The 15,134-nt window shown below is 44.6% G+C and overlaps 1 protein-coding gene across 1 annotated transcript in view; it reads right to left on the minus strand.

Moving 5' to 3' along the window:
• LOC122792701 (germinal-center associated nuclear protein-like) overlaps window positions 1-15,134 on the minus strand; it is a 1,487,771-nt gene that overhangs the window by 1,073,911 nt on the left and 398,726 nt on the right. The window lies entirely within an intron of this gene.

The raw sequence follows: 15,134 nt of genomic DNA on the forward strand, positions 1-15,134 counted from the left end.
ATGCACATTTACCTGACAAAACCCATATTCCATCTTTTGAGAACTCGACAGTCAAATAATATACAATTTAACAAACATAACTACTTTCAACAACTTGTTCTACACCCATGTAATAAATGTAACTTTTGACTAAAGCCACATTCCCAAAATTAGACACTGTCAAAGACAGCAGTTAATAAAATTCAGTACTGTTTACAGCTCCAACATTTGTTCGGTGCTATACAATATACTGCACAGTTTTTAATTCTTAACAAGCAAGCCTTTATATACACAGTTTCTATGAGTTTCCCACCAAAAGAGTACATTCAGAAGCTATATAACGCTCTCTGGAAATTATTAGCAGACAGTGACTTTGACATGCAAGACAACTGAAAAAAGCAAGCACAGCCTGGCTCAGATGAGAGTATTTATTCCACTGCTGCAGTTCACCATACTTTGACTCTCAGTCTGGTAAGACTTCACTCGGCACATTACAAAGCCATCAACAATTCAATTTTTTTTTTCAAAGCAAAGCTTCGCTCCCATTCATGTGGGTTCCTCTTTGCCAATGCACAGATCATTTACAATCCACAAAACGCAGATGCATAATAATTCTGTGTAGCCTTACCTTTAAATTGTTTCAGAAATGTACCACCACTGAACCAACTACATCAGAACTTATTTCAGAAATGCTGTAACATTAACTTATGGGGCATTTTAACACTGCTTAGAATTTACACTTATAATTGCAGTGTATGTTCATAATTTCCAGAGCCTGTATACAACTCAGAAAAGTACAGTTTTGTATACTTACCACATATGAAGATGTTTGAGTGTATTCACTGTTGCAGTCATCACACTTGGGTTATCTGCCTGCAGGTAGCCCTCAGTCAGCTCGAATACCAGAGACTTGGTATTTCTGCGTCGGTTGCTGTCGCTTCAGGACTGACGTCAGATTGTCAGGGGTATAAAAACAGGCAGCTGACGCCATTACATCGGTTTTTCTTGCCCCAAATGTTAGGAGCCCTCCAAATAGGGAGCTAAGTTATGGTGGAAAACACACCACCAGTAAAAAGTAAATACTAATAGCCCTGTAAGGGATAAGTAATAGAGAAGGAGAGAGAGACAAGGGGGCTGGAGGGTGGGAAACCAGGACTGCAACAGTGAATATCGAACATCTATATTTATGGTTAGTGTACACAACTGTACTATGTTCTTCGTGTTTCACTGTTGCAGTCATCACACACGGGTTGATTCCCAAAGCTGAAGAATGGGTGGAGGCAGTCAAGAAGAGCTGGGGCTGGCTAGTATGCCCTGCAGGACTGCTGTTGCAAATCCCGCCCTGGATTTGGAAAAGATAGGCAGGTGGTAATGCTTGGTGAAGGTGAGAACAGAACTCCAGGTAGCAGCTTCCAGAAAGTTCCTGGTAGGGACTCCCCTGAGGAATGCTGTAGAGGTTGAAGTTGCCCTAGTGGAATGCGTTTTGACCCCCAAATGGGGTGGTTTCCCATGGTGTTTGTAACAGAAATGGATACAGTGTGCTATCCATTTGGAGATAGTTTGTTTTGATATGGCCTTGCCCTCTGCCCCTGGTGCAAAGCTGACTAGTAACTGGTCAGATTTCCTGAAGGGCTTAGTCCTATCAAGTAGAATCTGAGCTGTCTGTGCACATCTAAAGAGTGCAGGATCCTTTCTCCTTTATTTTGAGGATTAGGAAAAAAGGTTGGCAAACAGACAGATTGGTTAAGAGCCACACTGGACACCACTTTAGGCACAAAATTAGGGTTAGTCGTGAGGGAGATGCTGTCAGCATGAAAAATAATGAAGGGTTCCACAGCCATAAGTGCTTGTAGCTCAGACACTCTTCTAGCTGAAGTGATGGCAAGAAGCAAGGCTGTTTTCCAAGAGAGGAATTTAAAGTCTGCTGATGCTGCAGCCTCCAAGGGGGGTAGCGTGAGTTTTCCAGCACAAAGTTAAGGTCCCAAGCAGGGGTGGGGGCTCTCTTGGTGGCCTTCAGTTGTTGGCCCCTCTCAGAAAAGTACAGTTGTGTACACTTACCATAAATGTAGATGTCCGAGTGTATTACTGTTGCGGCAGATTTTGCTCCTTGAGCCAGGCTTTAATCATAGATCCAGTAACTGCGGTCCTGCAAGAGGCCTCCAAAAAATCAAAACCACATTGCAAAGTATGCTTTCCAACCTGTTCTGCTGAATGTAATAATTCCTGTAACTCTATTTTCCACACAATCATAAATCAACATCATTTTCTGTTTCAGTAAACCCATAACATGCTGTTGATATTTAGGCATATGAAACTGGCCGTTTAAGGCTCTGATACTCAAGATAGCAGACGTATAAACCTTCTTTCCCCATCTATCCAGTGTCCTGGAATCTATATCAGAGGGGGTACGATTTTTGGTTGTAGAGGCCTTTACAACCTTGGGACCCTGAGAAATAGTCTATGGATCAGCAGCAGGATTTTTGAATAGAAATGTGTGGGAGTCAGGAACCCTGTAATATCTGTCCGGCTTACTAGGAGCTGGAGGTAGGGAATCAGGAGCCATGCTTGATTCCGAAAACACATCATCAACTATGTCTAAAACAGGAGGTATAGCCAAAGGCATATGCTGAGGAAGAAGAAGGAAATCCCTAAGCCTCTTTTTTGATTCCGAGAAGTCCTGACTCTCCCAGTGAAAATGTTCCCTTAAAGTATGCAAAGTCTCTCCAAAAGAGTAATCCTCAGGAGAAGATGCAGAAGGGATGGATTCCTCTGCATCAGAATCCTCATAGGGTGGAAAAGAAAATTCCTGATCAGAAGAGGAATCAGAATAAATGGAAAACTGATATGAAGATTCATAATCAGTGCCTTGCCTAGGCCTCTTAACGGGGGGGGGGACCCCTGATCAAGGTAATTAAGTCCTCAGCCATTTTGAGTCCTCAGCCATTTTGATCATCTGTTTTTTACGCATAGGGGCCTGAGCAAGTGGTTCATGCATTGGTTTTTTAGACAGAAGATGTTTTTGACCATGTTTTTGAGGCTGGCGTTGGTTTAATATAAAAATGTTGAGGGCTGAAAACACTCAGAAGCCGGTGCCTGCTCAGCAGCTCCGGACCCATCCAAGGGAGAGAGATCCACGGGTTCAATACTCTGAGAATCTCGCGGCATACCGGACTATGAATGGGTCTCGGTAGAGGCCTGCGACTCAAAAGTAGCAGGTATTAGGGGCTGCGAAAGCGCCTCACTGAGTACCGGTGAACTGGCGACTGGCTTAGGAGAAGCTTCATCATCGGTTTTGGACCTCAACGGTCTGTCTGTGTCTTTTTCTTTGCATTTTTTGTGAACTCCAGTAGTCGGACTGCTAACCGACGACATTTCAGGATAATTAAATCTTGATCCAAAATATTTAGAAGCAAAACTATACTGACGCTTAATAGTGCGTTGGTTAAATCTAGCACAAAACCGACAGCAAGGCACATTATGATCTGGGCCAAGGCAAGGAATACAGTACAAATGAAAATCCTTAAGAGGTATTTGCTTCCCACAAGTAATGCAATTATTAACTTTTACTGACATCGGTACTGAGCAAGAAAAAGTTTCCCCAACAGGGTACTTAGCTTTAGTTTGAAGACTTCGGCTCTGAAACTTGAATGCGAAAATTTCAGGAGTCGGCCAACTGGCACTTGCGAACTGCTTCTGCTTCAGGCACCGCACGGCAAGAAATAAAATGGCATCGGCTGCATGTTTTATACCCTTGACGACCTGACATCATGGAAGAGGAGACCGCAACCAACGCAGGACCCAAGACTTTGTTATTCAGGCCGATTGAGGGCAACCTGCCAGCAGATTACCCAAATGTAATGACTGCAACAGTGAAACATGAAGAACATCTGTTTGATGAGAGGGTGAGAGAAGAGAAGTGTTTCAGTGCTGTAATGAGCAGAGATGGCAGAGGCATAGATCTTAATGGAAGAGAAGGATAGGTCTCTGTGGAGTAGATCTGCTAGGTAATCCAGGATGAGAGGTAAGGAGGGCAGTGCTGTGTCCGCTCCTTTAGAGTGAATCCAGGGACAATACCTTTTCCAATTATCAGCATAGGATTTCCTTGTACTGGGTCTTCTGGCTTCAAGAATGACGTCCATCACCTGCTTGCTTAGGCTGGTCACTGGAGGAGAATTCAAGGAATAAGCCAGACTGCAAGGTTCAGGGTCTGCAGTTCCGGATGCAAGATCTGTCCCTCCTGCTGAGTGAGGAGGGCTGAGATCTGGGGTAGGTGCCATGGTGGCACCGGTGACAGACTGCGCAGTAGTGGGTACCAGTGCTGGCGTGGCCAGTCTGGAGCAATCAGGATTGCCCTTGGTCTTTCCTGTCTTATCTTGAGTAAAACTCTTGTAAGAAAGGGGACTGCACAGATTGAGAGGTTTACCCACTGCAAGGATAGGGCATCCACTTTCCAGGCCCTGCTGTAAGGTGTCCTGGTGCAGAATTTGCTGAGCTGGTGATTGTAGGGGGAGGCAAATAAGTCCACCTTTGGGGACCCCCATTCCTGGGTTAGAAGCCTGAAGGTGTTGAGGCCTAATTGCCACTTATGTGGGTCTAGGAGATTTCTGCTTAAGTCGTCTGCCAAAGAGTTTTGTTTGCCTGGCAGGAATTGAGCTTGCAGATGAATATGCATGGCCAAAGCCGTGTTCCACAGGGTCATGGCTAGCCTGCAGAGTGGTAAGAGTGGGTTCCCCCCTGCTTGTTGATGTACCACATTACTGTGGTGTATTCGTTTTTTATTAACAGGGGTCCTGGTGACAGTAGTGATCTGAAAGCTGTCAGAGCAAGCTGAACAGCTAGCTTCTCTTTTTGGTTCATGTGCAGATGAATTTGGCTTGGGCTCCAGTGGTCGTGAATGCACTTGTCGTCCAGATGTCCCAGGCACAGTCTGATGTGTCTGTGGCTAGGGTCTGGGCGGCGTGGGGTTGTGTAAAGGTTAGTCCCTTATTGTGGTTGCATGCTGCTGCCCACCACAGAAACTCTGCCCATAGACAAGGTATGATGGTTTCCAGGTCCTGAGAATGTTGGCACCAAAGACTTTTTAGGTACCAGTGAAGTTACCTCATATGCAGTCTGACATATGGAATTAGTAGAATGCAAGAGGCCATGAACCCTAGAGTCTGCAGGATTTTCCTTGCAGATAGCTGGGTTCTGGTGGCCATTTGAGCGAAGTAGCCTGTTAGATAGGCTTGTTTTTCCTGGAGTAAGGAATGCCATCTGGGATGCTGTGTCCAAGCTTGCTCCCAGGAATACATTCTTTTGACTGGGGATTAGTTTTTATTTCTTTTCATTGATAGCGTGCCCCAGGGAGGTTAGAGGGTCCTTTACAAATGTCAGGTGCTGCAAAAGCTTTTCCTGACTGTCTGCCTGAATCAGGAAATCGTCCAAGTAAAGGTAAATTTGAATCTTTCTCTGTCCAAAATAGGCAATGGCCGGAGCCAGGCATTTTGTGAAGACTCTGGGAGCAGTGGATAAGCCAAAGGAAAGTGAAAATAACTGATAATGCATACATCCTGCCCTGAAACGTAGACATTTCATGCATGAGTCCCTGATAAGGATGTGCAGATAGGCTTCCTTTAGGTCTAGGGTAGCTAACTAGGCATCTTTGGACAGCATACGAAGGAGCTGCTGAAGGGTGAGCATTTTGAATTTTGATACCACCAGGAAGATGTTTAGAATGGAAAGATCTAAGATTGGGTGCCAGGTGCCCTCTTTTCTGGATACCAGGAAAAGTCTGGAATAAAACCCTTGACCTATCTGTTCTGCAGGAACAGACAGGATTGCCCTTATGGAGAGCAGGGACTGAACTTAGTTTTGTGCCTCTGCCCACTGGAAGAAGGTCTGGGAACCCTTTTGGGGTTGGCAGTGTGTGGAAATAAAATATGTACCCTTGGGATACTATGTTAAGGACCCATTGGTCTTTGGTGATGGAGGTCCAGTATTTTGCATGGTGGGCAAGTTTTCCTCCTAAGGGCATGAGCAAATAGGCAGAGGTAAGAAGAGGAGTTGAGAAGTCATTGTGAATTCTTTCTGTAAGGGGGTGGCTTAGCACTCCGTTTCAGAAGTGGAGGTACTCCATTGTTTAGATCTCTGCATACCCTGACACTGTAATCTGGGGGGTCTGTTTCCCCTGGGTCTAGTTTGAGATAGCCTAGAGGGGGCTGAAAAGGACGAATGTTATGAGGGGCAATGCCTACTGAATCTTGGAGGCTGCACTTGAAAAAAATCTTTGACTGTCTGCACAGACTTAGCCTTTTCTTCAACGTTTTTTTAGAGCGTCTTCTGCTTTGGTGCCAAACAGATTGTCCTTGTTCAAAGGAGCATCCGTAGTTTTGATTTGACATGGTCTGGCAAGATCTGCTCCTTAAGCCAAGCATGACTTCTAAGTATAGAACCTGTGACTGCTGCCCTGCAAGACACTTCTAGGGCGTCAAACCCACATTGCAAAGTATGCTTGCTGACTTCGCATGCAGAATGCATTAGCTCCTGTAATTCTTTGCACAGTCAGGAAAGGTAGATATTTTATGCTTAAGTTCCATAATATGTTGCTGGTATTTCAGCATGTGGAAAGTACAGTTGTGTACACTTACCATAAATGCAGCTGTTCGAGTGTATTCACTGTTGCAGTCATCACATTTGGGTTATATGCTTGCACTAACCCTCCAGTCGGCCTGATTAACAAAGTCTTGGGTCCTGCATCGGTTGCTGTCCTTTCTTCCGTGACGTCAGGTCATCAGGGGTATAAAACATGCAGCCAACGCCATTACATTAGTTTTTCTTACCCCAGATGTCAGGTGCCCCCCTAATGGGAAGCAATTAAATCTATAAATAAACAATGATATACCTCCAACAAAAAAGCAAATACACCAAAAAGCTTTCTGAGCATAATAAAGGAGAGTAGGGCTGGAGGGAGGGTAACCAGGACTGCAACAGTGAATACACTCAAACATCTACATTTATGGTAAGTGTACACAACTGTACTATGTTCTTCATGTTTCACTGTTGCAGTGATTACATTTGGGCAGATTCCCAAAGCTAAAGTTGGGAGGAGGAATTTAAATAGAATTAGGACCAGTTATACAGCCCTGCAAGACTGCAGTGGCAAAGCCAGCTCTGTATTTAGAGAAAACTGGCAAATGATAATGCTTGGTGAAAGTACGCACAGAACACTCCAGGTAGCAGCTTCTAGGATGTCCCTAGTAGGGATGCCTCTGTGAAAGGCTGTAGAGGTAGATGCAGACCTGGTTAAATGGGGTCTGATGCCCTGTGGGATAGGTTTTCCATGGTGCTTATAGCAGAAATGAATGCAGTTGCCTATCCATTTTGAAATGGTTTGCTTTGAAATAGTTTTCCCCTCTGTCCCTGCAGCAAATGCCACCAGCAGTTGTTCAGATTTCTTTTGAGGTTTAGTCCTGTCCAAGTAGAATCTAAGTTGTCCGTGCACATCTAAGGAGTGTAGTATCCGTTCCCCTTTGTTCTGTGGGTTAGGAAAGAAGGTAGGCAAATGAATGGACTGATAAAGAGCCACACTGGATACCACCTTGGGCATGAAGGAGGGATTGGTTCTGAAGGACACCCTGTCCGCAAGAAAGATGATGAAAGGCTTAAAGGAAAGCTGTTTTCCAAGAAAGGAATTTTAAATCTGCAGTAGCAGCTGGCTTGAAAGGAGGAAGAGTGAGTTTCTCCAATACAAAGTTAAGGTCCCAGGCTGGAGTTGTAGTTCTCCTGGGTGGACTTAAACTTTTGGCACCTCTAAGGAACTGCTTGAGCAGTGGGAGAGAGAAGAGGGGTAGGCTCTGTTTTATAATGAGCTGAAATGGCTGAAGCAAGAATTTTGATGGAGGAAAAGGACAAGGCCTTATGAAGCATCTCAGTTAAGTATTGTAGAATGTGAGGTAAATTGGGCACTGCTGCACTCAACCCTCGAGACTGGTTCCAGGCACAGAATCTTTTCCATTTTGCAGCATAAGATTTTCTAGTACTAGGCCTCCTTGCTTCTAAAATTATATCCATCACTGATTTACTGAGGGATGGTAAAGGAGAGATTAGGTAATTAGCCAGGCTGCTAGGTTCAGGGTTTGCAGCTGAGGGCGCTGAATCTGGTTCTCCTGCTGAGACAACAAGGAAGGAGTCTGAGGCAGGTGCCATGGGGCCAAGCGTGACACACTGCGCAAGAGGGGGTACCAGTGTTGGCATGGCCAATCTGGTGCAATTAAAATCGTCCTTGACTTGTCCTGTTTGATCTTTAGTAGTACTTTGTAGAGCAGAAGCAGAGGAGGAAAGGCATAAATTGATAGGTTTTCCAGCTGAAGGACAGACCATCCACTTTCCAAGCTAGCTTGTGGGGAATCCTTGTGCAAAATTTGTCCAACTGATGGTTCTGGGGAGAGCAAACAGGAATATATCTGGGCTCTCGCATTCGCTTGTCAACATGTTGAAAATCCTTGGTTCCAGTTTCCACTCGTGTGGGTCAATGAGGTTTCCTGCTTAGTCCGTCTGCCAGTGTATTTATTTTCCTGGCAGGAATTGAGCTTGTAAATTTCACTTGGTAGCTCAAGGCTGTGTTCCACAATGCCATGGCTAGTCATAAGAGGGGGTATTGTTTGTGTACCACTTGACAGTGGTGTTGTCCGTCTTTATCATTAGTTGTCCTGGAAGAATCTGGTCCTTGAAGGCTGTCAGAGCATTCTGTACAGCTAACATTTCTTTTTGATTTATTTGCAGGTGCATTTGACTTGGTTTCCGTTTCCCCTGAATGAACTTCCCTGACAAGTGAGCCCCCCATGCATAGTCTGATGCGTCTGTTGCTAAGGTTTGGGCGGCAGGGGGTAGTGTGAAAGGTAATCCCTTGTTTTGGTGGCAGGCCTCTGCCCACCAGAGGAACTCTAGGCGTAGGCAAGGTATGATAGGAATTGTTGCTTCTAGATCCTGAGAATGTTGGCACCATAGGCTTTTGAGATACCATTGTAGTTTCCTCATATGCAGCCTTGCATATTGAACTAGAAGAACACAGGAGGCCATGACCCCCAAAGGCTTGCAGTATTTGCCTTGCATACAGCTGGGTTTTTGTGCCCACTTGTTTGAAGTAGGTTGTCAAATGAGTCAGTTTCTCTGGCGTGAGGAAAGCCATTTGGGAAGCTGTATTCAAGCTTGCTCCCAGGAATATAATTTGTTGACAGGGTACCAGGTGTGATTTCTTTTTGTTTATGGTGTACCCCAGACTAGTCAGCACCCTTTGAACAAAAGCCAGATGATTCAAAAGTATGTCCTGGCTTTCTGCCTGAATTAGACAATCGTCCAGGTATGGGTATATTTGAATATTTCTTTCCCTACAAAATGAAATAACTGGAGCTAGGCACTTTGTGAATACACTGGGCGCATTAGGTAAGCCAAAGGACAGTACAGATAACTGATAGTGCATGCAGTCTGCTTTGAAGCGTAGGTAAATTCTGCAAGACTCCCTGATAAGGATGTGCAGGTATGCTTCTTATATGTCTAGTGTTGCCAACCAGGCATCTTTGCCTAGCACTGGAAGCAGATGGTGAAGAGTCAGCACCTTGAATTTTGGAATCACCAGAAAGGTGTTTAGAGTAGAAAGGTCCAGGATAGGACACCAAGAATTGTCTTTTCTGGGTACCAGGAAAAGTCTCGAATAGAAACCTTGTCCCTTTTTCTCTTCTGGTACCAACTGAATAGCCCCTCATGCTTAAGAGGGAAAGTACTTGTTTTTGGGCCTCTGCCCACTGATTTGGGAGTAGATCTGGCCACCCGTTTGGTGTTGGTAACGTGTGGAAGTGAAATCTGTATTCTTGGGACACTACATTTAAAACCCATTTGTCCTGGGCAATGAGTTCCCAGTTTTTTGCCTGCAGACCAATGCTTCTGCCTAAAGGAGCATTCAGTTGGGACGTGCTTGGAAGTTTTAAAAGCAAGTCATTGAGACAATTTTCCATAGGGAGGAGTCTTACTACTCCCAGATTTGGATGTGGAAACCACCCACTGCTTAGTCTTGTGCGTCACCTGGGACTGAGAACCTGGGGTTTCTGCTGTGTCTGGGTTTGGATTGAGAAGATCTGGAAGGGGCTGGAAAGGGCCAATGCCTACTAAATCTTGCAGGCTGAACTTGTAAGGAATCTTTAACAGTTTGCATAGATTTAGGTTTATCTTCCATCTTTTTAAGAACTTCCTCTGCTTTGTTGCCAAACAGGCGGTCCTGATTTAAGGGAGCATCTAACAGTTTAGCTTTAACATGATCAGGCAAAGATTGCTCCTTAAGCCAAGCATGCCTTCTGAGCACAGACCCAGTAACAGCAGCCCTGCAAAAGGCTTCTAATGAATCAAATCCAAATTGCAAAGTACGTTTTCCAACCTTTCAGCAGAATGCATTAAATCCTGTAATTTTTTTGTTTTCAGCACAGTCAGGAATCAACATCATTTTCAGTTTAAGCAATTCAATAACAAGCTGTTGATACTTTAACATATGAAACAGTTTAAAGCCCTAATGGCCAAGGTTGCAGAAGTGTAAACCTTCTTACCCCATCTGTCCAGTGCCCTGGAGTCCCTGTCAGAAGGGGTAGCATTTTTAGCAGTAGAAGCCTTAATGCTCCTGGGTCCCTGTGAAATAGGCTCTGGATCCACAATAGGATTTTTAAAAAGGAACTTGTGTGAATCAGGAACCCTGTAATATCGGTCAGGATTTCTGGGAGTAGAAGGCAAAGAATCAGGGGCCAAACTAGATTCCGAAAAGGCATCATTAACAATGTCTAGTACAGGGGGTATAGCTAAAGGCCAATGCTGTGGCAGGAGTAAGAAATCCTTAAGCCTCTTTTTTGAATCAGAAAAAATCCTGGCTTTTCTAATGGAAATGCACCCTTAGAATATGTAAGGTTTCACAAAAAGAAAAATTCTCTGGAGGGGAAGCAGAGGGAATAGAGTCCACTGCATCAAAATCCTCATAAGTAGATAAGGGTAAATCCAGATAATTAGAAGAATATGAAAAATCAGAATCCTGGCCAGAAGATTCATAAACAACTTCAGTCCTAGATATCTTAGAAGGGGGTGGTTGGCTTCCCCTGATTAGAGTTATAAGATCTTCAGCCATTATCATTTGTTTTTTAGGCATAGAGGTCTGAGCATGTGGCCTGGGTGTCGGTTTCTTAGGGATGGTTCGAGGTTTAGGCCTAAATGAAGAAGGAGGCGTCATTTTAATATGCAAGTCCGTAGACCTGAATACACCCTCAGAAACCAGTGCCTGCACAGCGGCTCCAGAACCATCCAAGGTAGAGATATTCGCAGGTTCCACTGTTGAAGCATCTCATGGCATACCGGACTCCGAATGGGTCTCAGTAGAGGCCTGCAAATCAGACGTAGCGGGTATCAGGGGCTGCAAAAGCACCTCACTGAGTACCAGCGAACTGGCGACTGGCTTGGGAGAAGCACTGAAGGCAGCTTTGGACCTAGGCAGCCTGTCTCTGACTTTATCTTTGCATTTTTTCGGAATACCGGTAGTCGGATGGCTAACCGACAATATTTCTGGATAATTGAACCGAGAAAGTACAGTTGTGTACACTTACCATAAATGTAGATGTTCAAGTGTATTCACTGTTGCAGTCATTACATTAGGGTAATCTGCCGGCAGGTTGCCCTCAGTCGGCCTGAATTCCAAAGTCTTGGGTCCTGCGTCGGTTGCTGTCTCCTCTTCCATGACGCCAGGTCGTCAGGGGTATAAAACATGCAGCCGACACCATTTTCTTTAGTTTTTCAAGCTCCCGATGTCAGGTGCCCCCCCAAAAGGTAGCAAATATATATATTTATACACACACATGCATCAATATAAACTTTACCTTCAACTACAAGCAAATACACCACATAGGTTGTAGAAGATAGAGAAAGAAAGATAAAATTCAGAAAGACAGGGGGATGGCAACCTGGACTGCAACAGTGAATATACTCGAACATCTACATTTATGGTAAGTGTACACAACTATACTATGTTCTTCGTGTTTCACTGTTGCAGTCATTACATTTGGGTAGAATCCCAAAGCTGTGGTTGGGAGGCTGGAGCTAAACAGCATTAGGTGCGGCTATAAGGCCCTACAGCACTGCAGTGGCAAAGCCTGCCCTGAACTTAGAGTAAAGAGGCAAATAGTAATGCTTTGTAAAGGTGTGAACAGAACTCCAAGTAGCAGCCTCTAAAATGTCTTTGGTTGGTACTCCTCTGAGAAAGCTGCTGAAGTAGCTGCAGCTCTGGTGGAATGAGACCTAATGCCCTTGGGCACAGGTTTACCATGGTGTAAGTAGCAGAAACGGATGCAGTGGTTTATCCACTTTGAAATTGTCTGCTTTGAAATAGCCTTTCCTTCTGATCCTGCAGCATATGACACTAGTAACTGCTCAGTTTTTCTTAGAGTTTTAGTCCTGCTCAAGTAGAATCTTAGCTGTCTGTGTACGTCCAAGGAATGCAGAATTCTCTCCCCCTTGTTCTGCGGATTTGGATAGAAAGTTGGCAGAAATTGTTTGGTTAAGGGCCACACTGGAAACCACCTTAGGCATAAAAGTAGAATTTGTCCTCTGAGACACCCTGTCTGGGTAAAATATAGATAAGCTGAAGTAATTGCTAGCAGCAGAGCTGTTTTCCATGATAAGAACTTTAGATCAGCGGTAGCAGCTGGTTCAAATGAAGGCAGGGTGAGCTTTTCCAACACGTAACTTAGGTCCCATTCAGGTAATTGTGATCTTCTAAGAGGCCTTAAATTTTTGGCTCCTCTAAGATACTGCTTTAGTAAAGGATGAGAAAAGATTGGTGGCTCTGTACTGCAATGAGCCAAAATGGCAGAGGCATGGATTTTGATTGATGAGAAAGATAGGCCTTTGTCAAGCATCTCAGTTAAGTATTGTAATATCTGAGGAATATTTGGTTCCACTGTATCAGTTCCTTGGCTTGATTCCAAGCACAAAATCTCTTCCATTTGTCAGCATAAGATTTTCTAGTACTAGGCCTTCTGGCTTCCAAAATGACATCCATCAGAGCTTTACTGAGAGATGTTGTTTGCATGACTACATGATTAGCCATGCTGCCAGGTTCAGAGTCTGTAGTTGATTGTGCAGGATCTGATTGTTTTGCTGGGACAGTAGTTGTGGTCTTTGAGGCAAGGTCCAAGCTGGGTATTCAGACAAGTTCCTTAGGATTGGGTACCAGTATTGGCGGGGCCAATCCGGGGCAATTAATATCATCTCTGGCTTCTCTTGGCTAACGTTTAGGAGGACTTTGGGTAGAAGAGGCAGAGGAGGAAAGGCGTAAACTGATAAGGTTTTTCTAACTGAAGGATAGGGCGTCCACTTTCCATGCTTGTCTGTGATAAATCCCTGTGCAGAATCTTTTCAACTGATAATTTTGAGGAGAGGCAAATAGATCTATGTCCGCCCCCCCCCCCCACTTCTCTGTTATCATGCTGAAGACTTGTGGATTTAGTTTCCACTCGTGAGGATCCATAAGGTTTCTGCTTAAATCGTCTGCCAGAGTGTTTTGTTTACCTGGCAGGAATTGAGCTTGAAGATGTATTTGGTAGGTCAAAGCTGTGTTCCACAGTGCCATGGCTAATCTGCAAAGGGGGTATGAGTGTGTGCCCCCTTGCTTGTTTATATACCACATGACTGTGGTGTTGTCCATCTTTATCAGTAGTTTTCCTGGATGAAGTAAGTCCTTGAAGGCTGTTAGGGCATTCTGAACAGCTAGCATCTCTTTCTGGTTGATGTGCAGATGCATTTGTTTTGGTGTCCATAAGCCCTGAATGCATCTTCCTGCCATGTGGGCCCCCCAGGCATAATCTGATGCGTCTGTTAAGGTTTGGCTGGCAGGCAGGGGGTAGAGTGAAGGGCAGTCCCATGTTTTGGTGACCTGCCTTTGCCCACCATAGAAACTCCTGTTGCAGGCAGGGAATGAGAGGAATCATTGCTTCCAGACTGTGTGAATGTTGACTCCATAAACTTTTTAGGTACCACTGAAGTTTGAACAGCTAGCATCTCTTTCTGGTTGATATGCAGATGCATTTGTTTTGGTGTCCATAAGCCCTGAATGCATCTTCCTGTCATGTGGGCCCCCCAGGCATAATCTGATGCGTCTGTTGTTAAGGTTTGGCTGGCAGGCAGGGGGTAGAGTGAAGGGCAGTCCCATGTTTTGGTGACCTGCCTTTGCCCACCATAGAAACTCCTATTGCAGGCAGGGAATGAGAGGAATCATTGCTTCCAGACTGTGTGAATGTTGACTCCATAAACTTTTTAGGTACCACTGAAGTTTCCTCATATGCAGTCTTGCATATGAAATTCATAGGATGCAGGATGCCATGAAGCCGATAGCCTGCAGAATTTGCCTTGCAGAAGACTGGGTTTTTGTTGCCATCAGTTTGATGTAGTCAGTGTCATTTGCTTGTCTGGTGTGAGGTAAGCAATCTGGGCAGTTGTATTCAAGCTTGCAGCCAGGAATGCTATATTTTGAGAGGGTACCATTTGTGATTTCTTTTCATTTATTGTGTACCTTAGGCATGTTAGAACCTTCTCACAAATGCCAGGTGTCGAAGAAGAGTGTCTTTGTTCTCTGCTTAAATTAGCCAGTCGTCCAAGTAAGGATATATTTGTACACTTCTTTGTCTGCAAAATGCAATTACTGGTGTCAGGCACTTTGTAAAGACCCTGGGCACAGTAGATAAGCCAAAGGGAAGTGCAGAGAATTGGTAATGCTTTAAGCCAGCCTTGAATCTGAGGCATCTTCTGCACGATTGTCATACTGGGACATGCAGGTATGCCTCTTTTAGGTCTAAAGTCACCAGCCAAGCATTCATGCCCACCATGAGCAGAAGCTGCTGCAAAGTCAGCATTTTGAATTTTGGAATGTCCAGGTATGTGTTCAAAATCGATAAATCCAGTATTGGCTGTGAGGCCTTGTCCTTTCTGGGTACCAATAACAGTCTTGAGTAAAAACCTTGACCTTTTTCCTGTTCTGGTACTGTCTGAATGGCCCCCATATCCATGAGGGACGTAAACTGTTTCTGTGCCTCTGCCCATTGATTTTTTGGCAGATCTGGCCAACCATTTGCCATTGGCAGAGTGTGGAAATGGAA

This window comes from Protopterus annectens, chromosome 2.part0 (assembly GCF_019279795.1).
Source record: "Protopterus annectens isolate FY-2018-M chromosome 2.part0, PAN1.0, whole genome shotgun sequence".
Lineage (NCBI taxonomy): Eukaryota > Metazoa > Chordata > Ceratodontiformes > Protopteridae > Protopterus > Protopterus annectens.